This window comes from Ambystoma mexicanum, chromosome 9 (genome assembly GCF_040938575.1).
Source record: "Ambystoma mexicanum isolate Mex_15411 chromosome 9, UKY_AmexF1_1, whole genome shotgun sequence".
Classification (NCBI taxonomy): domain Eukaryota; kingdom Metazoa; phylum Chordata; class Amphibia; order Caudata; family Ambystomatidae; genus Ambystoma; species Ambystoma mexicanum.
In genome coordinates, this window is record NC_090931.1 from 561,524,770 (window position 1) to 561,549,810 (window position 25,041).

The 25,041-nt window shown below is 47.6% G+C and overlaps 22 non-coding genes across 22 annotated transcripts; all 22 read left to right on the plus strand.

Moving 5' to 3' along the window:
• Positions 1-295: 295 nt before the first annotated feature.
• Positions 296-513, plus strand: LOC138490950 (small nucleolar RNA U3). Its single transcript, XR_011275834.1, has one exon. It is a non-coding gene; the product is annotated as a small nucleolar RNA U3 (small nucleolar RNA).
• Positions 514-1,348: 835 nt separating this feature from the next.
• LOC138490951 (small nucleolar RNA U3) lies at positions 1,349-1,566 on the plus strand. The gene has a single exon (XR_011275835.1). It is a non-coding gene; the product is annotated as a small nucleolar RNA U3 (small nucleolar RNA).
• An 835-nt stretch (positions 1,567-2,401) lies between these two features.
• LOC138490952 (small nucleolar RNA U3) lies at positions 2,402-2,619 on the plus strand. Its single transcript, XR_011275836.1, has one exon. It is a non-coding gene; the product is annotated as a small nucleolar RNA U3 (small nucleolar RNA).
• An 824-nt stretch (positions 2,620-3,443) lies between these two features.
• LOC138490953 (small nucleolar RNA U3) lies at positions 3,444-3,661 on the plus strand. The gene has a single exon (XR_011275837.1). It is a non-coding gene; the product is annotated as a small nucleolar RNA U3 (small nucleolar RNA).
• An 835-nt stretch (positions 3,662-4,496) lies between these two features.
• Positions 4,497-4,714, plus strand: LOC138490954 (small nucleolar RNA U3). The gene has a single exon (XR_011275838.1). It is a non-coding gene; the product is annotated as a small nucleolar RNA U3 (small nucleolar RNA).
• A 1,535-nt stretch (positions 4,715-6,249) lies between these two features.
• Positions 6,250-6,459, plus strand: LOC138490494 (small nucleolar RNA U3). Its single transcript, XR_011275489.1, has one exon. It is a non-coding gene; the product is annotated as a small nucleolar RNA U3 (small nucleolar RNA).
• An 835-nt stretch (positions 6,460-7,294) lies between these two features.
• On the plus strand, positions 7,295-7,512 carry LOC138490277 (small nucleolar RNA U3). The gene has a single exon (XR_011275321.1). It is a non-coding gene; the product is annotated as a small nucleolar RNA U3 (small nucleolar RNA).
• Positions 7,513-8,336: 824 nt separating this feature from the next.
• Positions 8,337-8,554, plus strand: LOC138490956 (small nucleolar RNA U3). Its single transcript, XR_011275839.1, has one exon. It is a non-coding gene; the product is annotated as a small nucleolar RNA U3 (small nucleolar RNA).
• An 835-nt stretch (positions 8,555-9,389) lies between these two features.
• On the plus strand, positions 9,390-9,607 carry LOC138490344 (small nucleolar RNA U3). The gene has a single exon (XR_011275382.1). It is a non-coding gene; the product is annotated as a small nucleolar RNA U3 (small nucleolar RNA).
• Positions 9,608-10,431: 824 nt separating this feature from the next.
• LOC138490958 (small nucleolar RNA U3) lies at positions 10,432-10,649 on the plus strand. Its single transcript, XR_011275841.1, has one exon. It is a non-coding gene; the product is annotated as a small nucleolar RNA U3 (small nucleolar RNA).
• Positions 10,650-11,484: 835 nt separating this feature from the next.
• Positions 11,485-11,702, plus strand: LOC138490278 (small nucleolar RNA U3). The gene has a single exon (XR_011275322.1). It is a non-coding gene; the product is annotated as a small nucleolar RNA U3 (small nucleolar RNA).
• An 824-nt stretch (positions 11,703-12,526) lies between these two features.
• Positions 12,527-12,744, plus strand: LOC138490959 (small nucleolar RNA U3). The gene has a single exon (XR_011275842.1). It is a non-coding gene; the product is annotated as a small nucleolar RNA U3 (small nucleolar RNA).
• An 835-nt stretch (positions 12,745-13,579) lies between these two features.
• Positions 13,580-13,797, plus strand: LOC138490345 (small nucleolar RNA U3). Its single transcript, XR_011275383.1, has one exon. It is a non-coding gene; the product is annotated as a small nucleolar RNA U3 (small nucleolar RNA).
• An 824-nt stretch (positions 13,798-14,621) lies between these two features.
• LOC138490960 (small nucleolar RNA U3) lies at positions 14,622-14,839 on the plus strand. The gene has a single exon (XR_011275843.1). It is a non-coding gene; the product is annotated as a small nucleolar RNA U3 (small nucleolar RNA).
• Positions 14,840-15,674: 835 nt separating this feature from the next.
• On the plus strand, positions 15,675-15,892 carry LOC138490961 (small nucleolar RNA U3). Its single transcript, XR_011275844.1, has one exon. It is a non-coding gene; the product is annotated as a small nucleolar RNA U3 (small nucleolar RNA).
• Positions 15,893-16,715: 823 nt separating this feature from the next.
• On the plus strand, positions 16,716-16,933 carry LOC138490962 (small nucleolar RNA U3). Its single transcript, XR_011275845.1, has one exon. It is a non-coding gene; the product is annotated as a small nucleolar RNA U3 (small nucleolar RNA).
• Positions 16,934-18,469: 1,536 nt separating this feature from the next.
• On the plus strand, positions 18,470-18,678 carry LOC138490491 (small nucleolar RNA U3). The gene has a single exon (XR_011275487.1). It is a non-coding gene; the product is annotated as a small nucleolar RNA U3 (small nucleolar RNA).
• Positions 18,679-19,513: 835 nt separating this feature from the next.
• Positions 19,514-19,731, plus strand: LOC138490963 (small nucleolar RNA U3). Its single transcript, XR_011275846.1, has one exon. It is a non-coding gene; the product is annotated as a small nucleolar RNA U3 (small nucleolar RNA).
• An 836-nt stretch (positions 19,732-20,567) lies between these two features.
• Positions 20,568-20,785, plus strand: LOC138490964 (small nucleolar RNA U3). The gene has a single exon (XR_011275847.1). It is a non-coding gene; the product is annotated as a small nucleolar RNA U3 (small nucleolar RNA).
• Positions 20,786-22,321: 1,536 nt separating this feature from the next.
• LOC138490492 (small nucleolar RNA U3) lies at positions 22,322-22,530 on the plus strand. Its single transcript, XR_011275488.1, has one exon. It is a non-coding gene; the product is annotated as a small nucleolar RNA U3 (small nucleolar RNA).
• Positions 22,531-23,365: 835 nt separating this feature from the next.
• LOC138490965 (small nucleolar RNA U3) lies at positions 23,366-23,583 on the plus strand. Its single transcript, XR_011275848.1, has one exon. It is a non-coding gene; the product is annotated as a small nucleolar RNA U3 (small nucleolar RNA).
• An 836-nt stretch (positions 23,584-24,419) lies between these two features.
• LOC138490967 (small nucleolar RNA U3) lies at positions 24,420-24,637 on the plus strand. Its single transcript, XR_011275849.1, has one exon. It is a non-coding gene; the product is annotated as a small nucleolar RNA U3 (small nucleolar RNA).
• The last annotated feature ends 404 nt before the right edge of the window (positions 24,638-25,041 follow it).

A 25,041-nucleotide genomic window follows, 5' to 3' on the forward strand; every position in this document is an offset into this window, starting at 1 on the left:
CTGTTTACTGAGGCCAGCCTTGGCTGGGCCATGGGAGCCCCTTGTCTCTGTCATCCACACTGACAAATTTTATTGGCTGCTGGTCTTCAATATGTAAATTTACAAAGTACAGGCATTTTTGTCATCTTTTGCCAACGCTATGGAAAGGAAAGGTTTTCTATGGGGTTGCGGGAAAGGTTTTCCTATGCAGAAATGGGGGGGCTTTTTGTTGCCTTTGGGACGATAGATGCTTTCCCACCCTAAGTGAGATGGGTGGCAGCTTCTTCCACCTGCCTGGGCTGCCCTTTTTGCTATTAAGACTATACTTTCAGGGATCATTTCTATAGTTCTTAACTGAGGAAATGTGTTCGAAAGTGTCTGGTCTTCGCTAACCACGAGGAAGAGTTGAAGTGTTCTCTTCTGAGCGTGAAGCAAGTGGACAGTGTTGCATTTATGCAGCTGCTGTCTGCTATTGATGACCGTTCCTCTCTCCCTTTCAGGAGGGTTGGAGGAAGGGAACACAAACTGAGTGGTTAGCTGCTTATTATTCTGGTGAAAAATAGAGACAGCTCCCCTGTTCTTAGGGTTGCTTGGTGTCTGTGCTGTCGATTATGTGGGTTCTGATTTGTTAGCTGTGCAAATCTCCACATGGACCAAACACCTTGCGTCGCCCCGGTAAACACAATTGGCCGTGGGCCCTTTTGTGCGCTGCCCTGGGGGACCCAAGCGACAAGTTCCGGCTGTTGCATGCTGGCCTACTTCCATTTCACAAAGGTTAAGCCATTCTGATTTGCCACTGTTTTTCATCTGGCGCAATCCTCGTGCTTCTGTGAAAACAACACTGTACTGCCCCTTTGGGGGATTTGAATCTGCCTATTCAGCTGGGTACTTTTCAGGTCCGACTCAAATGCTTGTCTGGCCAATGCGCGCAATACCCTTCCATCACATGCATTACGTTCTCATAAAAGTCACACCGCCATTGTTCACGTTGCCTCCCACTTATGCTTGCTCGAATTCCACTGCAAAGCTTCCCAGATATTGAATAACACTCATTGCCATCGTAATATGGCCACTCTGTTTACTGAGGCCAGCCTTGGCTGGGCCATGGGAGCCCCTTGTCTCTGTCATCCACACTGACGAATTTTATTGGCTGCTGGTCTTCAATATGTAAATTTACAAAGTACAGGCATTTTTGTCATCTTTTGCCAACGCTATGGATAGGAAATGTTTTCTATGGTGTTGCGGGAAAGGTTTTCCTATGCAGAAATGGAGGGGCTTTTTGTTGCCTTTGGGACGATAGACGCTTTCCCACCCTAAGTGATATGGGTGGCAGCTTCTTCCACCTGCCTGGGCTGCCCTTTGTGCTATTAAGACTATACTTTCAGGGATCATTTCTATAGTTCTTAACTGAGGAAATGTGTTCGAAAGTGTCTGGTCTTCGCTAACCACGAGGAAGAGTTGAAGTGTTCTCTTCTGAGCGTGAAGCAAGTGGACAGTGTTGCATTTATGCAGCTGCTGTCTGCTATTGATGACCGTTCCTCTCTCCCTTTCAGGAGGGTTGGAGGAAGGGAACACAAACTGAGTGGTTAGCTGCTTATTATTCTGGTGAAAAATAGAGACAGCTCCCCTGTTCTTAGGGTTGCTTGGTGTCTGTGCTGTCGATTATGTGGGTTCTGATTTGTTAGCTGTGCAAATCTCCACATGGACCAAACACCTTGCGTCGCCCCGGTAAACACAATTGGCCGTGGGCCCTTTTGTGCGCTGCCCTGGGGGACCCAAGCGACAAGTTCCGGCTGTTGCATGCTGGCCTACTTCCATTTCACAAAGGTTAAGCCATTCTGATTTGCCACTGTTTTCCATCTGGCGCAATCCTCGTGCTTCTGTGAAAACAACACTGTACTGCCCCTTTGGGGGATTTGAATCTGCCTATTCAGCTGGGTACTTTTCAGGTCCGACTCAAATGCTTGTCTGGCCAATGCGCGCAATACCCTTCCATCACATGCATTACGTTCTCATAAAAGTCACACCGCCATTGTTCACGTTGCCTCCCACTTATGCTTGCTCGAATTCCACTGCAAAGCTTCCCAGATATTGAATAACACTCATTGCCATCGTAATATGGCCACTCTGTTTACTGAGGCCAGCCTTGGCTGGGCCATGGGAGCCCCTTGTCTCTGTCATCCACACTGACAAATTTTATTGGCTGCTGGTCTTCAATATGTAAATTTACAAAGTACAGGCATTTTTGTCATCTTTTGCCAACGCTATGGAAAGGAAAGGTTTTCTATGGGGTTGCGGGAAAGGTTTTCCTATGCAGAAATGGGGGGGCTTTTTGTTGCCTTTGGGACGATAGATGCTTTCCCACCCTAAGTGAGATGGGTGGCAGCTTCTTCCACCTGCCTGGGCTGCCCTTTTTGCTATTAAGACTATACTTTCAGGGATCATTTCTATAGTTCTTAACTGAGGAAATGTGTTCGAAAGTGTCTGGTCTTCGCTAACCACGAGGAAGAGTTGAAGTGTTCTCTTCTGAGCGTGAAGCAAGTGGACAGTGTTGCATTTATGCAGCTGCTGTCTGCTATTGATGACCGTTCCTCTCTCCCTTTCAGGAGGGTTGGAGGAAGGGAACACAAACTGAGTGGTTAGCTGCTTATTATTCTGGTGAAAAATAGAGACAGCTCCCCTGTTCTTAGGGTTGCTTGGTGTCTGTGCTGTCGATTATGTGGGTTCTGATTTGTTAGCTGTGCAAATCTCCACATGGACCAAACACCTTGCGTCGCCCCGGTAAACACAATTGGCCGTGGGCCCTTTTGTGCGCTGCCCTGGGGGACCCAAGCGACAAGTTCCGGCTGTTGCATGCTGGCCTACTTCCATTTCACAAAGGTTAAGCCATTCTGATTTGCCACTGTTTTTCATCTGGCGCAATCCTCGTGCTTCTGTGAAAACAACACTGTACTGCCTTTGAATCTGCCTATTCAGCTGGGTACTTTTCAGGTCCGACTCAAATGCTTGTCTGGCCAATGCGCGCAATACCCTTCCATCACATGCATTACGTTCTCATAAAAGTCACACCGCCATTGTTCACGTTGCCTCCCACTTATGCTTGCTCGAATTCCACTGCAAAGCTTCCCAGATATTGAATAACACTCATTGCCATCGTAATATGGCCACTCTGTTTACTGAGGCCAGCCTTGGCTGGGCCATGGGAGCCCCTTGTCTCTGTCATCCACACTGACGAATTTTATTGGCTGCTGGTCTTCAATATGTAAATTTACAAAGTACAGGCATTTTTGTCATCTTTTGCCAACGCTATGGATAGGAAATGTTTTCTATGGTGTTGCGGGAAAGGTTTTCCTATGCAGAAATGGAGGGGCTTTTTGTTGCCTTTGGGACGATAGACGCTTTCACACCCTAAGTGAGATGGGTGGCAGCTTCTTCCACCTGCCTGGGCTGCCCTTTGTGCTATTAAGACTATACTTTCAGGGATCATTTCTATAGTTCTTAACTGAGGAAATGTGTTCGAAAGTGTCTGGTCTTCGCTAACCACGAGGAAGAGTTGAAGTGTTCTCTTCTGAGCGTGAAGCAAGTGGACAGTGTTGCATTTATGCAGCTGCTGTCTGCTATTGATGACCGTTCCTCTCTCCCTTTCAGGAGGGTTGGAGGAAGGGAACACAAACTGAGTGGTTAGCTGCTTATTATTCTGGTGAAAAATAGAGACAGCTCCCCTGTTTTTAGGGTTGCTTGGTGTCTGTGCTGTCGATTATGTGGGTTCTGATTTGTTAGCTGTGCAAATCTCCACATGGACCAAACACCTTGCGTCGCCCCGGTAAACACAATTGGCCGTGGGCCCTTTTGTGCGCTGCCCTGGGGGACCCAAGCGACAAGTTCCGGCTGTTGCATGCTGGCCTACTTCCATTTCACAAAGGTTAAGCCATTCTGATTTGCCACTGTTTTCCATCTGGCGCAATCCTCGTGCTTCTGTGAAAACAACACTGTACTGCCCCTTTGGGGGATTTGAATCTGCCTATTCAGCTGGGTACTTTTCAGGTCCGACTCAAATGCTTGTCTGGCCAATGCGCGCAATACCCTTCCATCACATGCATTACGTTCTCATAAAAGTCACACCGCCATTGTTCACGTTGCCTCCCACTTATGCTTGCTCGAATTCCACTGCAAAGCTTCCCAGATATTGAATAACACTCATTGCCATCGTAATATGGCCACTCTGTTTACTGAGGCCAGCCTTGGCTGGGCCATGGGAGCCCCTTGTCTCTGTCATCCACACTGACGAATTTTATTGGCTGCTGGTCTTCAATATGTAAATTTACAAAGTACAGGCATTTTTGTCATCTTTTGCCAACGCTATGGAAAGGAAAGGTTTTCTATGGGGTTGCGGGAAAGGTTTTCCTATGCAGAAATGGGGGGGCTTTTTGTTGCCTTTGGGACGATAGATGCTTTCCCACCCTAAGTGAGATGGGTGGCAGCTTCGTCCACCTGCCTGGGCTGCCCTTTTTGCTATTAAGACTATACTTTCAGGGATCATTTCTATAGTTCTTAACTGAGGAAATGTGTTCGAAAGTGTCTGGTCTTCGCTAACCACGAGGAAGAGTTGAAGTGTTCTCTTCTGAGCGTGAAGCAAGTGGACAGTGTTGCATTTATGCAGCTGCTGTCTGCTATTGATGACCGTTCCTCTCTCCCTTTCAGGAGGGTTGGAGGAAGGGAACACAAACTGAGTGGTTAGCTGCTTATTATTCTGGTGAAAAATAGAGACAGCTCCCCTGTTCTTAGGGTTGCTTGGTGTCTGTGCTGTCGATTATGTGGGTTCTGATTTGTTAGCTGTGCAAATCTCCACATGGACCAAACACCTTGCGTCGCCCCGGTAAACACAATTGCCGTGGGCCCTTTTGTGCGCTGCCCTGGGGGACCCAAGCGACAAGTTCCGGCTGTTGCATGCTGGCCTACTTCCATTTCACAAAGGTTAAGCCATTCTGATTTGCCACTGTTTTTCATCTGGCGCAATCCTCGTGCTTCTGTGAAAACAACACTGTACTGCCTTTGAATCTGCCTATTCAGCTGGGTACTTTTCAGGTCCGACTCAAATGCTTGTCTGGCCAATGCGCGCAATACCCTTCCATCACATGCATTACGTTCTCATAAAAGTCACACCGCCATTGTTCACGTTGCCTCCCACTTATGCTTGCTCGAATTCCACTGCAAAGCTTCCCAGATATTGAATAACACTCATTGCCATCGTAATATGGCCACTCTGTTTACTGAGGCCAGCCTTGGCTGGGCCATGGGAGCCCCTTGTCTCTGTCATCCACACTGACGAATTTTATTGGCTGCTGGTCTTCAATATGTAAATTTACAAAGTACAGGCATTTTTGTCATCTTTTGCCAACGCTATGGATAGGAAATGTTTTCTATGGTGTTGCGGGAAAGGTTTTCCTATGCAGAAATGGAGGGGCTTTTTGTTGCCTTTGGGACGATAGACGCTTTCACACCCTAAGTGAGATGGGTGGCAGCTTCTTCCACCTGCCTGGGCTGCCCTTTGTGCTATTAAGACTATACTTTCAGGGATCATTTCTATAGTTCTTAACTGAGGAAATGTGCGGTGAGGGGGGCACTATCTGTGCGAGCATTCATGAACAGACGGGGCCTCTGCCCACACAGGAGCTGCCCAAGGGGGTGCCCGGCAGAGGAAACAGCGTACCACCTCTTCTGGGCATGCCCCTTTGCAAGGAAACTGCGCAGGGCCCTGAACACTGAGTTGAGTGCTCACATCCCACCCCAAGACATTATACACCAGTCTGTGCTGTATGGACTCTTTGCACAGACCCACACACTAGAGGCAATACAGAACGGCTGGAGGATCCTCTGCTGCATGAAGGACATTCTCCTCTACGCAAGGAAACGCCTGGTCCTCAATGATGAGCTGCTGACAACCGAAGCCTGTCGCAGGATGGTCCACGGCCTGCTAAGAGACTATGAAATCAAGGACAGCCTGGAAGATGGGGGCCCTGAGTAAAACCCCCAGCCCAGGCAATCATCCAAAAATAAAATAAAGAAAAAGAGAACTCTTTGCCTACTCAGGCAAAACACGAACACTTTGTAAACCACAGACTCTGAACAGAAAATATATATGTACCCACCCAAATGCCCAAAGTAAAATTGAAACCACCCCTTCTGCTTTGAGGGGGGAATGTAATTGCCACAAAAGTCTTCTTATTGAATTGAATTTATTACCCTTGTATCATCTTTAAGCACTTAATAAAGATATTTTTACAAAAAAAAAAAAAAAAACTGAGGAAATGTGTTCGAAAGTGTCTGGTCTTCGCTAACCACGAGGAAGAGTTGAAGTGTTCTCTTCTGAGCGTGAAGCAAGTGGACAGTGTTGCATTTATGCAGCTGCTGTCTGCTATTGATGACCGTTCCTCTCTCCCTTTCAGGAGGGTTGGAGGAAGGGAACACAAACTGAGTGGTTAGCTGCTTATTATTCTGGTGAAAAATAGAGACAGCTCCCCTGTTTTTAGGGTTGCTTGGTGTCTGTGCTGTCGATTATGTGGGTTCTGATTTGTTAGCTGTGCAAATCTCCACATGGACCAAACACCTTGCGTCGCCCCGGTAAACACAATTGGCCGTGGGCCCTTTTGTGCGCTGCCCTGGGGGACCCAAGCGACAAGTTCCGGCTGTTGCATGCTGGCCTACTTCCATTTCACAAAGGTTAAGCCATTCTGATTTGCCACTGTTTTCCATCTGGCGCAATCCTCGTGCTTCTGTGAAAACAACACTGTACTGCCCCTTTGGGGGATTTGAATCTGCCTATTCAGCTGGGTACTTTTCAGGTCCGACTCAAATGCTTGTCTGGCCAATGCGCGCAATACCCTTCCATCACATGCATTACGTTCTCATAAAAGTCACACCGCCATTGTTCACGTTGCCTCCCACTTATGCTTGCTCGAATTCCACTGCAAAGCTTCCCAGATATTGAATAACACTCATTGCCATCGTAATATGGCCACTCTGTTTACTGAGGCCAGCCTTGGCTGGGCCATGGGAGCCCCTTGTCTCTGTCATCCACACTGACAAATTTTATTGGCTGCTGGTCTTCAATATGTAAATTTACAAAGTACAGGCATTTTTGTCATCTTTTGCCAACGCTATGGAAAGGAAAGGTTTTCTATGGGGTTGCGGGAAAGGTTTTCCTATGCAGAAATGGGGGGGCTTTTTGTTGCCTTTGGGACGATAGATGCTTTCCTACCCTAAGTGAGATGGGTGGCAGCTTCTTCCACCTGCCTGGGCTGCCCTTTTTGCTATTAAGACTTTACTTTCAGGGATCATTTCTATAGTTCTTAACTGAGGAAATGTGTTCGAAAGTGTCTGGTCTTCGCTAACCACGAGGAAGAGTTGAAGTGTTCTCTTCTGAGCGTGAAGCAAGTGGACAGTGTTGCATTTATGCAGCTGCTGTCTGCTATTGATGACCGTTCCTCTCTCCCTTTCAGGAGGGTTGGAGGAAGGGAACACAAACTGAGTGGTTAGCTGCTTATTATTCTGGTGAAAAATAGAGACAGCTCCCCTGTTCTTAGGGTTGCTTGGTGTCTGTGCTGTCGATTATGTGGGTTCTGATTTGTTAGCTGTGCAAATCTCCACATGGACCAAACACCTTGCGTCGCCCCGGTAAACACAATTGGCCGTGGGCCCTTTTGTGCGCTGCCCTGGGGGACCCAAGCGACAAGTTCCGGCTGTTGCATGCTGGCCTACTTCCATTTCACAAAGGTTAAGCCATTCTGATTTGCCACTGTTTTTCATCTGGCGCAATCCTCGTGCTTCTGTGAAAACAACACTGTACTGCCTTTGAATCTGCCTATTCAGCTGGGTACTTTTCAGGTCCGACTCAAATGCTTGTCTGGCCAATGCGCGCAATACCCTTCCATCACATGCATTACGTTCTCATAAAAGTCACACCGCCATTGTTCACGTTGCCTCCCACTTATGCTTGCTCGAATTCCACTGCAAAGCTTCCCAGATATTGAATAACACTCATTGCCATCGTAATATGGCCACTCTGTTTACTGAGGCCAGCCTTGGCTGGGCCATGGGAGCCCCTTGTCTCTGTCATCCACACTGACGAATTTTATTGGCTGCTGGTCTTCAATATGTAAATTTACAAAGTACAGGCATTTTTGTCATCTTTTGCCAACGCTATGGATAGGAAATGTTTTCTATGGTGTTGCGGGAAAGGTTTTCCTATGCAGAAATGGAGGGGCTTTTTGTTGCCTTTGGGACGATAGACGCTTTCCCACCCTAAGTGAGATGGGTGGCAGCTTCTTCCACCTGCCTGGGCTGCCCTTTGTGCTATTAAGACTATACTTTCAGGGATCATTTCTATAGTTCTTAACTGAGGAAATGTGTTCGAAAGTGTCTGGTCTTCGCTAACCACGAGGAAGAGTTGAAGTGTTCTCTTCTGAGCGTGAAGCAAGTGGACAGTGTTGCATTTATGCAGCTGCTGTCTGCTATTGATGACCGTTCCTCTCTCCCTTTCAGGAGGGTTGGAGGAAGGGAACACAAACTGAGTGGTTAGCTGCTTATTATTCTGGTGAAAAATAGAGACAGCTCCCCTGTTCTTAGGGTTGCTTGGTGTCTGTGCTGTCGATTATGTGGGTTCTGATTTGTTAGCTGTGCAAATCTCCACATGGACCAAACACCTTGCGTCGCCCCGGTAAACACAATTGGCCGTGGGCCCTTTTGTGCGCTGCCCTGGGGGACCCAAGCGACAAGTTCCGGCTGTTGCATGCTGGCCTACTTCCATTTCACAAAGGTTAAGCCATTCTGATTTGCCACTGTTTTCCATCTGGCGCAATCCTCGTGCTTCTGTGAAAACAACACTGTACTGCCCCTTTGGGGGATTTGAATCTGCCTATTCAGCTGGGTACTTTTCAGGTCCGACTCAAATGCTTGTCTGGCCAATGCGCGCAATACCCTTCCATCACATGCATTACGTTCTCATAAAAGTCACACCGCCATTGTTCACGTTGCCTCCCACTTATGCTTGCTCGAATTCCACTGCAAAGCTTCCCAGATATTGAATAACACTCATTGCCATCGTAATATGGCCACTCTGTTTACTGAGGCCAGCCTTGGCTGGGCCATGGGAGCCCCTTGTCTCTGTCATCCACACTGACGAATTTTATTGGCTGCTGGTCTTCAATATGTAAATTTACAAAGTACAGGCATTTTTGTCATCTTTTGCCAACGCTATGGATAGGAAATGTTTTCTATGGTGTTGCGGGAAAGGTTTTCCTATGCAGAAATGGAGGGGCTTTTTGTTGCCTTTGGGACGATAGACGCTTTCCCACCCTAAGTGAGATGGGTGGCAGCTTCTTCCACCTGCCTGGGCTGCCCTTTGTGCTATTAAGACTATACTGTCAGGGATCATTTCTATAGTTCTTAACTGAGGAAATGTGTTCGAAAGTGTCTGGTCTTCGCTAACCACGAGGAAGAGTTGAAGTGTTCTCTTCTGAGCGTGAAGCAAGTGGACAGTGTTGCATTTATGCAGCTGCTGTCTGCTATTGATGACCGTTCCTCTCTCCCTTTCAGGAGGGTTGGAGGAAGGGAACACAAACTGAGTGGTTAGCTGCTTATTATTCTGGTGAAAAATAGAGACAGCTCCCCTGTTCTTAGGGTTGCTTGGTGTCTGTGCTGTCGATTATGTGGGTTCTGATTTGTTAGCTGTGCAAATCTCCACATGGACCAAACACCTTGCGTCGCCCCGGTAAACACAATTGGCCGTGGGCCCTTTTGTGCGCTGCCCTGGGGGACCCAAGCGACAAGTTCCGGCTGTTGCATGCTGGCCTACTTCCATTTCACAAAGGTTAAGCCATTCTGATTTGCCACTGTTTTTCATCTGGCGCAATCCTCGTGCTTCTGTGAAAACAACACTGTACTGCCTTTGAATCTGCCTATTCAGCTGGGTACTTTTCAGGTCCGACTCAAATGCTTGTCTGGCCAATGCGCGCAATACCCTTCCATCACATGCATTACGTTCTCATAAAAGTCACACCGCCATTGTTCACGTTGCCTCCCACTTATGCTTGCTCGAATTCCACTGCAAAGCTTCCCAGATATTGAATAACACTCATTGCCATCGTAATATGGCCACTCTGTTTACTGAGGCCAGCCTTGGCTGGGCCATGGGAGCCCCTTGTCTCTGTCATCCACACTGACGAATTTTATTGGCTGCTGGTCTTCAATATGTAAATTTACAAAGTACAGGCATTTTTGTCATCTTTTGCCAACGCTATGGATAGGAAATGTTTTCTATGGTGTTGCGGGAAAGGTTTTCCTATGCAGAAATGGAGGGGCTTTTTGTTGCCTTTGGGACGATAGACGCTTTCCCACCCTAAGTGAGATGGGTGGCAGCTTCTTCCACCTGCCTGGGCTGCCCTTTGTGCTATTAAGACTATACTTTCAGGGATCATTTCTATAGTTCTTAACTGAGGAAATGTGTTCGAAAGTGTCTGGTCTTCGCTAACCACGAGGAAGAGTTGAAGTGTTCTCTTCTGAGCGTGAAGCAAGTGGACAGTGTTGCATTTATGCAGCTGCTGTCTGCTATTGATGACCGTTCCTCTCTCCCTTTCAGGAGGGTTGGAGGAAGGGAACACAAACTGAGTGGTTAGCTGCTTATTATTCTGGTGAAAAATAGAGACAGCTCCCCTGTTTTTAGGGTTGCTTGGTGTCTGTGCTGTCGATTATGTGGGTTCTGATTTGTTAGCTGTGCAAATCTCCACATGGACCAAACACCTTGCGTCGCCCCGGTAAACACAATTGGCCGTGGGCCCTTTTGTGCGCTGCCCTGGGGGACCCAAGCGACAAGTTCCGGCTGTTGCATGCTGGCCTACTTCCATTTCACAAAGGTTAAGCCATTCTGATTTGCCACTGTTTTCCATCTGGCGCAATCCTCGTGCTTCTGTGAAAACAACACTGTACTGCCCCTTTGGGGGATTTGAATCTGCCTATTCAGCTGGGTACTTTTCAGGTCCGACTCAAATGCTTGTCTGGCCAATGCGCGCAATACCCTTCCATCACATGCATTACGTTCTCATAAAAGTCACACCGCCATTGTTCACGTTGCCTCCCACTTATGCTTGCTCGAATTCCACTGCAAAGCTTCCCAGATATTGAATAACACTCATTGCCATCGTAATATGGCCACTCTGTTTACTGAGGCCAGCCTTGGCTGGGCCATGGGAGCCCCTTGTCTCTGTCATCCACACTGACAAATTTTATTGGCTGCTGGTCTTCAATATGTAAATTTACAAAGTACAGGCATTTTTGTCATCTTTTGCCAACGCTATGGAAAGGAAAGGTTTTCTATGGGGTTGCGTGAAAGGTTTTCCTATGCAGAAATGGGGGGGCTTTTTGTTGCCTTTGGGACGATAGATGCTTTCCTACCCTAAGTGAGATGGGTGGCAGCTTCTTCCACCTGCCTGGGCTGCCCTTTTTGCTATTAAGACTTTACTTTCAGGGATCATTTCTATAGTTCTTAACTGAGGAAATGTGTTCGAAAGTGTCTGGTCTTCGCTAACCACGAGGAAGAGTTGAAGTGTTCTCTTCTGAGCGTGAAGCAAGTGGACAGTGTTGCATTTATGCAGCTGCTGTCTGCTATTGATGACCGTTCCTCTCTCCCTTTCAGGAGGGTTGGAGGAAGGGAACACAAACTGAGTGGTTAGCTGCTTATTATTCTGGTGAAAAATAGAGACAGCTCCCCTGTTCTTAGGGTTGCTTGGTGTCTGTGCTGTCGATTATGTGGGTTCTGATTTGTTAGCTGTGCAAATCTCCACATGGACCAAACACCTTGCGTCGCCCCGGTAAACACAATTGGCCGTGGGCCCTTTTGTGCGCTGCCCTGGGGGACCCAAGCGACAAGTTCCGGCTGTTGCATGCTGGCCTACTTCCATTTCACAAAGGTTAAGCCATTCTGATTTGCCACTGTTTTTCATCTGGCGCAATCCTCGTGCTTCTGTGAAAACAACACTGTACTGCCTTTGAATCTGCCTATTCAGCTGGGTACTTTTCAGGTCCGACTCAAATGCTTGTCTGGCCAATGCGCGCAATACCCTTCCATCACATGCATTACGTTCTCATAAAAGTCACACCGCCATTGTTCACGTTGCCTCCCACTTATGCTTGCTCGAATTCCACTGCAAAGCTTCCCAGATATTGAATAACACTCATTGCCATCGTAATATGGCCACTCTGTTTACTGAGGCCAGCCTTGGCTGGGCCATGGGAGCCCCTTGTCTCTGTCATCCACACTGACGAATTTTATTGGCTGCTGGTCTTCAATATGTAAATTTACAAAGTACAGGCATTTTTGTCATCTTTTGCCAACGCTATGGATAGGAAATGTTTTCTATGGTGTTGCGGGAAAGGTTTTCCTATGCAGAAATGGAGGGGCTTTTTGTTGCCTTTGGGACGATAGACGCTTTCCCACCCTAAGTGAGATGGGTGGCAGCTTCTTCCACCTGCCTGGGCTGCCCTTTGTGCTATTAAGACTATACTTTCAGGGATCATTTCTATAGTTCTTAACTGAGGAAATGTGTTCGAAAGTGTCTGGTCTTCGCTAACCACGAGGAAGAGTTGAAGTGTTCTCTTCTGAGCGTGAAGCAAGTGGACAGTGTTGCATTTATGCAGCTGCTGTCTGCTATTGATGACCGTTCCTCTCTCCCTTTCAGGAGGGTTGGAGGAAGGGAACACAAACTGAGTGGTTAGCTGCTTATTATTCTGGTGAAAAATAGAGACAGCTCCCCTGTTCTTAGGGTTGCTTGGTGTCTGTGCTGTCGATTATGTGGGTTCTGATTTGTTAGCTGTGCAAATCTCCACATGGACCAAACACCTTGCGTCGCCCCGGTAAACACAATTGGCCGTGGGCCCTTTTGTGCGCTGCCCTGGGGGACCCAAGCGACAAGTTCCGGCTGTTGCATGCTGGCCTACTTCCATTTCACAAAGGTTAAGCCATTCTGATTTGCCACTGTTTTCCATCTGGCGCAATCCTCGTGCTTCTGTGAAAACAACACTGTACTGCCCCTTTGGGGGATTTGAATCTGCCTATTCAGCTGGGTACTTTTCAGGTCCGACTCAAATGCTTGTCTGGCCAATGCGCGCAATACCCTTCCATCACATGCATTACGTTCTCATAAAAGTCACACCGCCATTGTTCACGTTGCCTCCCACTTATGCTTGCTCGAATTCCACTGCAAAGCTTCCCAGATATTGAATAACACTCATTGCCATCGTAATATGGCCACTCTGTTTACTGAGGCCAGCCTTGGCTGGGCCATGGGAGCCCCTTGTCTCTGTCATCCACACTGACGAATTTTATTGGCTGCTGGTCTTCAATATGTAAATTTACAAAGTACAGGCATTTTTGTCATCTTTTGCCAACGCTATGGATAGGAAATGTTTTCTATGGTGTTGCGGGAAAGGTTTTCCTATGCAGAAATGGAGGGGCTTTTTGTTGCCTTTGGGACGATAGACGCTTTCCCACCCTAAGTGAGATGGGTGGCAGCTTCTTCCACCTGCCTGGGCTGCCCTTTGTGCTATTAAGACTATACTGTCAGGGATCATTTCTATAGTTCTTAACTGAGGAAATGTGTTCGAAAGTGTCTGGTCTTCGCTAACCACGAGGAAGAGTTGAAGTGTTCTCTTCTGAGCGTGAAGCAAGTGGACAGTGTTGCATTTATGCAGCTGCTGTCTGCTATTGATGACCGTTCCTCTCTCCCTTTCAGGAGGGTTGGAGGAAGGGAACACAAACTGAGTGGTTAGCTGCTTATTATTCTGGTGAAAAATAGAGACAGCTCCCCTGTTCTTAGGGTTGCTTGGTGTCTGTGCTGTCGATTATGTGGGTTCTGATTTGTTAGCTGTGCAAATCTCCACATGGACCAAACACCTTGCGTCGCCCCGGTAAACACAATTGGCCGTGGGCCCTTTTGTGCGCTGCCCTGGGGGACCCAAGCGACAAGTTCCGGCTGTTGCATGCTGGCCTACTTCCATTTCACAAAGGTTAAGCCATTCTGATTTGCCACTGTTTTTCATCTGGCGCAATCCTCGTGCTTCTGTGAAAACAACACTGTACTGCCTTTGAATCTGCCTATTCAGCTGGGTACTTTTCAGGTCCGACTCAAATGCTTGTCTGGCCAATGCGCGCAATACCCTTCCATCACATGCATTACGTTCTCATAAAAGTCACACCGCCATTGTTCACGTTGCCTCCCACTTATGCTTGCTCGAATTCCACTGCAAAGCTTCCCAGATATTGAATAACACTCATTGCCATCGTAATATGGCCACTCTGTTTACTGAGGCCAGCCTTGGCTGGGCCATGGGAGCCCCTTGTCTCTGTCATCCACACTGACGAATTTTATTGGCTGCTGGTCTTCAATATGTAAATTTACAAAGTACAGGCATTTTTGTCATCTTTTGCCAACGCTATGGATAGGAAATGTTTTCTATGGTGTTGCGGGAAAGGTTTTCCTATGCAGAAATGGAGGGGCTTTTTGTTGCCTTTGGGACGATAGACGCTTTCCCACCCTAAGTGAGATGGGTGGCAGCTTCTTCCACCTGCCTGGGCTGCCCTTTGTGCTATTAAGACTATACTTTCAGGGATCATTTCTATAGTTCTTAACTGAGGAAATGTGTTCGAAAGTGTCTGGTCTTCGCTAACCACGAGGAAGAGTTGAAGTGTTCTCTTCTGAGCGTGAAGCAAGTGGACAGTGTTGCATTTATGCAGCTGCTGTCTGCTATTGATGACCGTTCCTCTCTCCCTTTCAGGAGGGTTGGAGGAAGGGAACACAAACTGAGTGGTTAGCTGCTTATTATTCTGGTGAAAAATAGAGACAGCTCCCCTGTTTTTAGGGTTGCTTGGTGTCTGTGCTGTCGATTATGTGGGTTCTGATTTGTTAGCTGTGCAAATCTCCACATGGACCAAACACCTTGCGTCGCCCCGGTAAACACAATTGGCCGTGGGCCCTTTTGTGCGCTGCCCTGGGGGACCCAAGCGACAAGTTCCGGCTGTTGCATGCTGGCCTACTTCCATTTCACAAAGGTTAAGCCATTCTGATTTGCCACTGTTTTCCATCTGGCGCAATCCTCGTGCTTCTGTGAAAACAACACTGTACTGCCCCTTTGGGGGATTTGAATCTGCCTATTCAGCTGGGTACTTTTCAGGTCCGACTCAAATGCTTGTCTGGCCAATGCGCGCAATACCCTTCCATCACATGCATTACGTTCTCATAAAAGTCACACCGCCATTGTTCACGTTGCCTCCCACTTATGCTTGCTCGAATTCCACTGCAAAGCTTCCCAGATATTGAATAACACTCATTGCCATCGTAATATGGCCACTCTGTTTACTGAGGCCAGCCTTGGCTGGGCCATGGGAGCCCCTTGTCTCTGTCATCCACACTGACGAATTTTATTGGCTGCTGGTCTTCAATATGTAAATTTACAAAGTACAGGCATTTTTGTCATCTTTTGCCAACGCTATGGAAAGGAAAGGTTTTCTATGGGGTTGCGGGAAAGGTTTTCCTATGCAGAAATGGGGGGGCTTTTTGTTGCCTTTGGGACGATAGATGCTTTCCCACCCTAAGTGAGATGGGTGGCAGCTTCTTCCACCTGCCTGGGCTGCCCTTTTTGCTATTAAGACTATACTTTCAGGGATCATTTCTATAGTTCTTAACTGAGGAAATGTGTTCGAAAGTGTCTGGTCTTCGCTAACCACGAGGAAGAGTTGAAGTGTTCTCTTCTGAGCGTGAAGCAAGTGGACAGTGTTGCATTTATGCAGCTGCTGTCTGCTATTGATGACCGTTCCTCTCTCCCTTTCAGGAGGGTTGGAGGAAGGGAACACAAACTGAGTGGTTAGCTGCTTATTATTCTGGTGAAAAATAGAGACAGCTCCCCTGTTCTTAGGGTTGCTTGGTGTCTGTGCTGTCGATTATGTGGGTTCTGATTTGTTAGCTGTGCAAATCTCCACATGGACCAAACACCTTGCGTCGCCCCGGTAAACACAATTGCCGTGGGCCCTTTTGTGCGCTGCCCTGGGGGACCCAAGCGACAAGTTCCGGCTGTTGCATGCTGGCCTACTTCCATTTCACAAAGGTTAAGCCATTCTGATTTGCCACTGTTTTTCATCTGGCGCAATCCTCGTGCTTCTGTGAAAACAACACTGTACTGCCTTTGAATCTGCCTATTCAGCTGGGTACTTTTCAGGTCCGACTCAAATGCTTGTCTGGCCAATGCGCGCAATACCCTTCCATCACATGCATTACGTTCTCATAAAAGTCACACCGCCATTGTTCACGTTGCCTCCCACTTATGCTTGCTCGAATTCCACTGCAAAGCTTCCCAGATATTGAATAACACTCATTGCCATCGTAATATGGCCACTCTGTTTACTGAGGCCAGCCTTGGCTGGGCCATGGGAGCCCCTTGTCTCTGTCATCCACACTGACGAATTTTATTGGCTGCTGGTCTTCAATATGTAAATTTACAAAGTACAGGCATTTTTGTCATCTTTTGCCAACGCTATGGATAGGAAATGTTTTCTATGGTGTTGCGGGAAAGGTTTTCCTATGCAGAAATGGAGGGGCTTTTTGTTGCCTTTGGGACGATAGACGCTTTCCCACCCTAAGTGAGATGGGTGGCAGCTTCTTCCACCTGCCTGGGCTGCCCTTTTTGCTATTAAGACTATACTTTCAGGGATCATTTCTATAGTTCTTAACTGAGGAAATGTGTTCGAAAGTGTCTGGTCTTCGCTAACCACGAGGAAGAGTTGAAGTGTTCTCTTCTGAGCGTGAAGCAAGTGGACAGTGTTGCATTTATGCAGCTGCTGTCTGCTATTGATGACCGTTCCTCTCTCCCTTTCAGGAGGGTTGGAGGAAGGGAACACAAACTGAGTGGTTAGCTGCTTATTATTCTGGTGAAAAATAGAGACAGCTCCCCTGTTCTTAGGGTTGCTTGGTGTCTGTGCTGTCGATTATGTGGGTTCTGATTTATTAGCTGTGCAAATCTCCACATGGACCATACACCTTGCGTCGCCCCGGTAAACACAATTGGCCGTGGGCCCTTTTGTGCGCTGCCCTGGGGGACCCAAGCGACAAGTTCCGGCTGTTGCATGCTGGCCTACTTCCATTTCACAAAGGTTAAGCCATTCTGATTTGCCACTGTTTTTCATCTGGCGCAATCCTCGTGCTTCTGTGAAAACAACACTGTACTGCCTTTGAATCTGCCTATTCAGCTGGGTACTTTTCAGGTCCGACTCAAATGCTTGTCTGGCCAATGCGCGCAATACCCTTCCATCACATGCATTACGTTCTCATAAAAGTCACACCGCCATTGTTCACGTTGCCTCCCACTTATGCTTGCTCGAATTCCACTGCAAAGCTTCCCAGATATTGAATAACACTCATTGCCATCGTAATATGGCCACTCTGTTTACTGAGGCCAGCCTTGGCTGGGCCATGGGAGCCCCTTGTCTCTGTCATCCACACTGACGAATTTTATTGGCTGCTGGTCTTCAATATGTAAATTTACAAAGTACAGGCATTTTTGTCATCTTTTGCCAACGCTATGGATAGGAAATGTTTTCTATGGTGTTGCGGGAAAGGTTTTCCTATGCAGAAATGGAGGGGCTTTTTGTTGCCTTTGGGACGATAGACGCTTTCCCACCCTAAGTGAGATGGGTGGCAGCTTCTTCCACCTGCCTGGGCTGCCCTTTGTGCTATTAAGACTATACTTTCAGGGATCATTTCTATAGTTCTTAACTGAGGAAATGTGCGGTGAGGGGGGCACTATCTGTGCGAGCATTCATGAACAGACGGGGCCTCTGCCCACACAGGAGCTGCCCAAGGGGGTGCCCGGCAGAGGAAACAGCGTACCACCTCTTCTGGGCATGCCCCTTTGCAAGGAAACTGCGCAGGGCCCTGAACACTGAGTTGAGTGCTCACATCCCACCCCAAGACATTATACACCAGTCTGTGCTGTATGGACTCTTTGCACAGACCCACACACTAGAGGCAATACAGAACGGCTGGAGGATCCTCTGCTGCATGAAGGACATTCTCCTCTACGCAAGGAAACGCCTGGTCCTCAATGATGAGCTGCTGACAACCGAAGCCTGTCGCAGGATGGTCCACGGCCTGCTAAGAGACTATGAAATCAAGGACAGCCTGGAAGATGGGGGCCCTGAGTAAAACCCCCAGCCCAGGCAATCATCCAAAAATAAAATAAAGAAAAAGAGAACTCTTTGCCTACTCAGGCAAAACACGAACACTTTGTAAACCACAGACTCTGAACAGAAAATATATATGTACCCACCCAAATGCCCAAAGTAAAATTGAAACCACCCCTTCTGCTTTGAGGGGGGAATGTAATTGCCACAAAAGTCTTCTTATTGAATTGAATTTATTACCCTTGTATCATCTTTAAGCACTTAATAAAGATATTTTTACAAAAAAAAAAAAAAAACTGAGGAAATGTGTTCGAAAGTGTCTGGTCTTCGCTAACCACGAGGAAGAGTTGAAGTGTTCTCTTCTGAGCGTGAAGCAAGTGGACAGTGTTGCATTTATGCAGCTGCTGTCTGCTATTGATGACCGTTCCTCTCTCCCTTTCAGGAGGGTTGGAGGAAGGGAACACAAACTGAGTGGTTAGCTGCTTATTATTCTGGTGAAAAATAGAGACAGCTCCCCTGTTTTTAGGGTTGCTTGGTGTCTGTGCTGTCGATTATGTGGGTTCTGATTTGTTAGCTGTGCAAATCTCCACATGGACCAAACACCTTGCGTCGCCCCGGTAAACACAATTGGCCGTGGGCCCTTTTGTGCGCTGCCCTGGGGGACCCAAGCGACAAGTTCCGGCTGTTGCATGCTGGCCTACTTCCATTTCACAAAGGTTAAGCCATTCTGATTTGCCACTGTTTTCCATCTGGCGCAATCCTCGTGCTTCTGTGAAAACAACACTGTACTGCCCCTTTGGGGGATTTGAATCTGCCTATTCAGCTGGGTACTTTTCAGGTCCGACTCAAATGCTTGTCTGGCCAATGCGCGCAATACCCTTCCATCACATGCATTACGTTCTCATAAAAGTCACACCGCCATTGTTCACGTTGCCTCCCACTTATGCTTGCTCGAATTCCACTGCAAAGCTTCCCAGATATTGAATAACACTCATTGCCATCGTAATATGGCCACTCTGTTTACTGAGGCCAGCCTTGGCTGGGCCATGGGAGCCCCTTGTCTCTGTCATCCACACTGACGAATTTTATTGGCTGCTGGTCTTCAATATGTAAATTTACAAAGTACAGGCATTTTTGTCATCTTTTGCCAACGCTATGGATAGGAAATGTTTTCTATGGTGTTGCGGGAAAGGTTTTCCTATGCAGAAATGGAGGGGCTTTTTGTTGCCTTTGGGACGATAGACGCTTTCCCACCCTAAGTGAGATGGGTGGCAGCTTCTTCCACCTGCCTGGGCTGCCCTTTGTGCTATTAAGACTATACTTTCAGGGATCATTTCTATAGTTCTTAACTGAGGAAATGTGTTCGAAAGTGTCTGGTCTTCGCTAACCACGAGGAAGAGTTGAAGTGTTCTCTTCTGAGCGTGAAGCAAGTGGACAGTGTTGCATTTATGCAGCTGCTGTCTGCTATTGATGACCGTTCCTCTCTCCCTTTCAGGAGGGTTGGAGGAAGGGAACACAAACTGAGTGGTTAGCTGCTTATTATTCTGGTGAAAAATAGAGACAGCTCCCCTGTTTTTAGGGTTGCTTGGTGTCTGTGCTGTCGATTATGTGGGTTCTGATTTGTTAGCTGTGCAAATCTCCACATGGACCAAACACCTTGCGTCGCCCCGGTAAACACAATTGGCCGTGGGCCCTTTTGTGCGCTGCCCTGGGGGACCCAAGCGACAAGTTCCGGCTGTTGCATGCTGGCCTACTTCCATTTCACAAAGGTTAAGCCATTCTGATTTGCCACTGTTTTCCATCTGGCGCAATCCTCGTGCTTCTGTGAAAACAACACTGTACTGCCCCTTTGGGGGATTTGAATCTGCCTATTCAGCTGGGTACTTTTCAGGTCCGACTCAAATGCTTGTCTGGCCAATGCGCGCAATACCCTTCCATCACATGCATTACGTTCTCATAAAAGTCACACCGCCATTGTTCACGTTGCCTCCCACTTATGCTTGCTCGAATTCCACTGCAAAGCTTCCCAGATATTGAATAACACTCATTGCCATCGTAATATGGCCACTCTGTTTACTGAGGCCAGCCTTGGCTGGGCCATGGGAGCCCCTTGTCTCTGTCATCCACACTGACGAATTTTATTGGCTGCTGGTCTTCAATATGTAAATTTACAAAGTACAGGCATTTTTGTCATCTTTTGCCAACGCTATGGATAGGAAATGTTTTCTATGGTGTTGCGGGAAAGGTTTTCCTATGCAGAAATGGAGGGGCTTTTTGTTGCCTTTGGGACGATAGACGCTTTCCCACCCTAAGTGAGATGGGTGGCAGCTTCTTCCACCTGCCTGGGCTGCCCTTTTTTGCTATTAAGACTATACTTTCAGGGATCATTTCTATAGTTCTTAACTGAGGAAATGTGTTCGAAAGTGTCTGGTCTTCGCTAACCACGAGGAAGAGTTGAAGTGTTCTCTTCTGAGCGTGAAGCAAGTGGACAGTGTTGCATTTATGCAGCTGCTGTCTGCTATTGATGACCGTTCCTCTCTCCCTTTCAGGAGGGTTGGAGGAAGGGAACACAAACTGAGTGGTTAGCTGCTTATTATTCTGGTGAAAAATAGAGACAGCTCCCCTGTTCTTAGGGTTGCTTGGTGTCTGTGCTGTCGATTATGTGGGTTCTGATTTGTTAGCTGTGCAAATCTCCACATGGACCAAACACCTTGCGTCGCCCAGGTAAACACAATTGGCCGTGGGCCCTTTTGTGCGCTGCCCTGGGGGACCCAAGCGACAAGTTCCGGCTGTTGCATGCTGGCCTACTTCCATTTCACAAAGGTTAAGCCATTCTGATTTGCCACTGTTTTTCATCTGGCGCAATCCTCGTGCTTCTGTGAAAACAACACTGTACTGCCTTTGAATCTGCCTATTCAGCTGGGTACTTTTCAGGTCCGACTCAAATGCTTGTCTGGCCAATGCGCGCAATACCCTTCCATCACATGCATTACGTTCTCATAAAAGTCACACCGCCATTGTTCACGTTGCCTCCCACTTATGCTTGCTCGAATTCCACTGCAAAGCTTCCCAGATATTGAATAACACTCATTGCCATCGTAATATGGCCACTCTGTTTACTGAGGCCAGCCTTGGCTGGGCCATGGGAGCCCCTTGTCTCTGTCATCCACACTGACGAATTTTATTGGCTGCTGGTCTTCAATATGTAAATTTACAAAGTACAGGCATTTTTGTCATCTTTTGCCAACGCTATGGATAGGAAATGTTTTCTATGGTGTTGCGGGAAAGGTTTTCCTATGCAGAAATGGAGGGGCTTTTTGTTGCCTTTGGGACGATAGACGCTTTCCCACCCTAAGTGAGATGGGTGGCAGCTTCTTCCACCTGCCTGGGCTGCCCTTTGTGCTATTAAGACTATACTTTCAGGGATCATTTCTATAGTTCTTAACTGAGGAAATGTGCGGTGAGGGGGGCACTATCTGTGCGAGCATTCATGAACAGACGGGGCCTCTGCCCACACAGGAGCTGCCCAAGGGGGTGCCCGGCAGAGGAAACAGCGTACCACCTCTTCTGGGCATGCCCCTTTGCAAGGAAACTGCGCAGGGCCCTGAACACTGAGTTGAGTGCTCACATCCCACCCCAAGACATTATACACCAGTCTGTGCTGTATGGACTCTTTGCACAGACCCACACACTAGAGGCAATACAGAACGGCTGGAGGATCCTCTGCTGCATGAAGGACATTCTCCTCTACGCAAGGAAACGCCTGGTCCTCAATGATGAGCTGCTGACAACCGAAGCCTGTCGCAGGATGGTCCACGGCCTGCTAAGAGACTATGAAATCAAGGACAGCCTGGAAGATGGGGGCCCTGAGTAAAACCCCCAGCCCAGGCAATCATCCAAAAATAAAATAAAGAAAAAGAGAACTCTTTGCCTACTCAGGCAAAACACGAACACTTTGTAAACCACAGACTCTGAACAGAAAATATATATGTACCCACCCAAATGCCCAAAGTAAAATTGAAACCACCCCTTCTGCTTTGAGGGGGGAATGTAATTGCCACAAAAGTCTTCTTATTGAATTGAATTTATTACCCTTGTATCATCTTTAAGCACTTAATAAAGATATTTTTACAAAAAAAAAAAAAAAACTGAGGAAATGTGTTCGAAAGTGTCTGGTCTTCGCTAACCACGAGGAAGAGTTGAAGTGTTCTCTTCTGAGCGTGAAGCAAGTGGACAGTGTTGCATTTATGCAGCTGCTGTCTGCTATTGATGACCGTTCCTCTCTCCCTTTCAGGAGGGTTGGAGGAAGGGAACACAAACTGAGTGGTTAGCTGCTTATTATTCTGGTGAAAAATAGAGACAGCTCCCCTGTTTTTAGGGTTGCTTGGTGTCTGTGCTGTCGATTATGTGGGTTCTGATTTGTTAGCTGTGCAAATCTCCACATGGACCAAACACCTTGCGTCGCCCCGGTAAACACAATTGGCCGTGGGCCCTTTTGTGCGCTGCCCTGGGGGACCCAAGCGACAAGTTCCGGCTGTTGCATGCTGGCCTACTTCCATTTCACAAAGGTTAAGCCATTCTGATTTGCCACTGTTTTCCATCTGGCGCAATCCTCGTGCTTCTGTGAAAACAACACTGTACTGCCCCTTTGGGGGATTTGAATCTGCCTATTCAGCTGGGTACTTTTCAGGTCCGACTCAAATGCTTGTCTGGCCAATGCGCGCAATACCCTTCCATCACATGCATTACGTTCTCATAAAAGTCACACCGCCATTGTTCACGTTGCCTCCCACTTATGCTTGCTCGAATTCCACTGCAAAGCTTCCCAGATATTGAATAACACTCATTGCCATCGTAATATGGCCACTCTGTTTACTGAGGCCAGCCTTGGCTGGGCCATGGGAGCCCCTTGTCTCTGTCATCCACACTGACGAATTTTATTGGCTGCTGGTCTTCAATATGTAAATTTACAAAGTACAGGCATTTTTGTCATCTTTTGCCAACGCTATGGATAGGAAATGTTTTCTATGGTGTTGCGGGAAAGGTTTTCCTATGCAGAAATGGAGGGGCTTTTTGTTGCCTTTGGGACGATAGACGCTTTCCCACCCTAAGTGAGATGGGTGGCAGCTTCTTCCACCTGCCTGGGCTGCCCTTTGTGCTATTAAGACTATACTTTCAGGGATCATTTCTATAGTTCTTAACTGAGGAAATGTGTTCGAAAGTGTCTGGTCTTCGCTAACCACGAGGAAGAGTTGAAGTGTTCTCTTCTGAGCGTGAAGCAAGTGGACAGTGTTGCATTTATGCAGCTGCTGTCTGCTATTGATGACCGTTCCTCTCTCCCTTTCAGGAGGGTTGGAGGAAGGGAACACAAACTGAGTGGTTAGCTGCTTATTATTCTGGTGAAAAATAGAGACAGCTCCCCTGTTTTTAGGGTTGCTTGGTGTCTGTGCTGTCGATTATGTGGGTTCTGATTTGTTAGCTGTGCAAATCTCCACATGGACCAAACACCTTGCGTCGCCCCGGTAAACACAATTGGCCGTGGGCCCTTTTGTGCGCTGCCCTGGGGGACCCAAGCGACAAGTTCCGGCTGTTGCATGCTGGCCTACTTCCATTTCACAAAGGTTAAGCCATTCTGATTTGCCACTGTTTTCCATCTGGCGCAATCCTCGTGCTTCTGTGAAAACAACACTGTACTGCCCCTTTGGGGGATTTGAATCTGCCTATTCAGCTGGGTACTTTTCAGGTCCGACTCAAATGCTTGTCTGGCCAATGCGCGCAATACCCTTCCATCACATGCATTACGTTCTCATAAAAGTCACACCGCCATTGTTCACGTTGCCTCCCACTTATGCTTGCTCGAATTCCACTGCAAAGCTTCCCAGATATTGAATAACACTCATTGCCATCGTAATATGGCCACTCTGTTTACTGAGGCCAGCCTTGGCTGGGCCATGGGAGCCCCTTGTCTCTGTCATCCACACTGACGAATTTTATTGGCTGCTGGTCTTCAATATGTAAATTTACAAAGTACAGGCATTTTTGTCATCTTTTGCCAACGCTATGGATAGGAAATGTTTTCTATGGTGTTGCGGGAAAGGTTTTCCTATGCAGAAATGGAGGGGCTTTTTGTTGCCTTTGGGACGATAGACGCTTTCCCACCCTAAGTGAGATGGGTGGCAGCTTCTTCCACCTGCCTGGGCTGCCCTTTTTTGCTATTAAGACTATACTTTCAGGGATCATTTCTATAGTTCTTAACTGAGGAAATGTGTTCGAAAGTGTCTGGTCTTCGCTAACCACGAGGAAGAGTTGAAGTGTTCTCTTCTGAGCGTGAAGCAAGTGGACAGTGTTGCATTTATGCAGCTGCTGTCTGCTATTGATGACCGTTCCTCTCTCCCTTTCAGGAGGGTTGGAGGAAGGGAACACAAACTGAGTGGTTAGCTGCTTATTATTCTGGTGAAAAATAGAGACAGCTCCCCTGTTCTTAGGGTTGCTTGGTGTCTGTGCTGTCGATTATGTGGGTTCTGATTTGTTAGCTGTGCAAATCTCCACATGGACCAAACACCTTGCGTCGCCCAGGTAAACACAATTGGCCGTGGGCCCTTTTGTGCGCTGCCCTGGGGGACCCAAGCGACAAGTTCCGGCTGTTGCATGCTGGCCTACTTCCATTTCACAAAGGTTAAGCCATTCTGATTTGCCACTGTTTTTCATCTGGCGCAATCCTCGTGCTTCTGTGAAAACAACACTGTACTGCCTTTGAATCTGCCTATTCAGCTGGGTACTTTTCAGGTCCGACTCAAATGCTTGTCTGGCCAATGCGCGCAATACCCTTCCATCACATG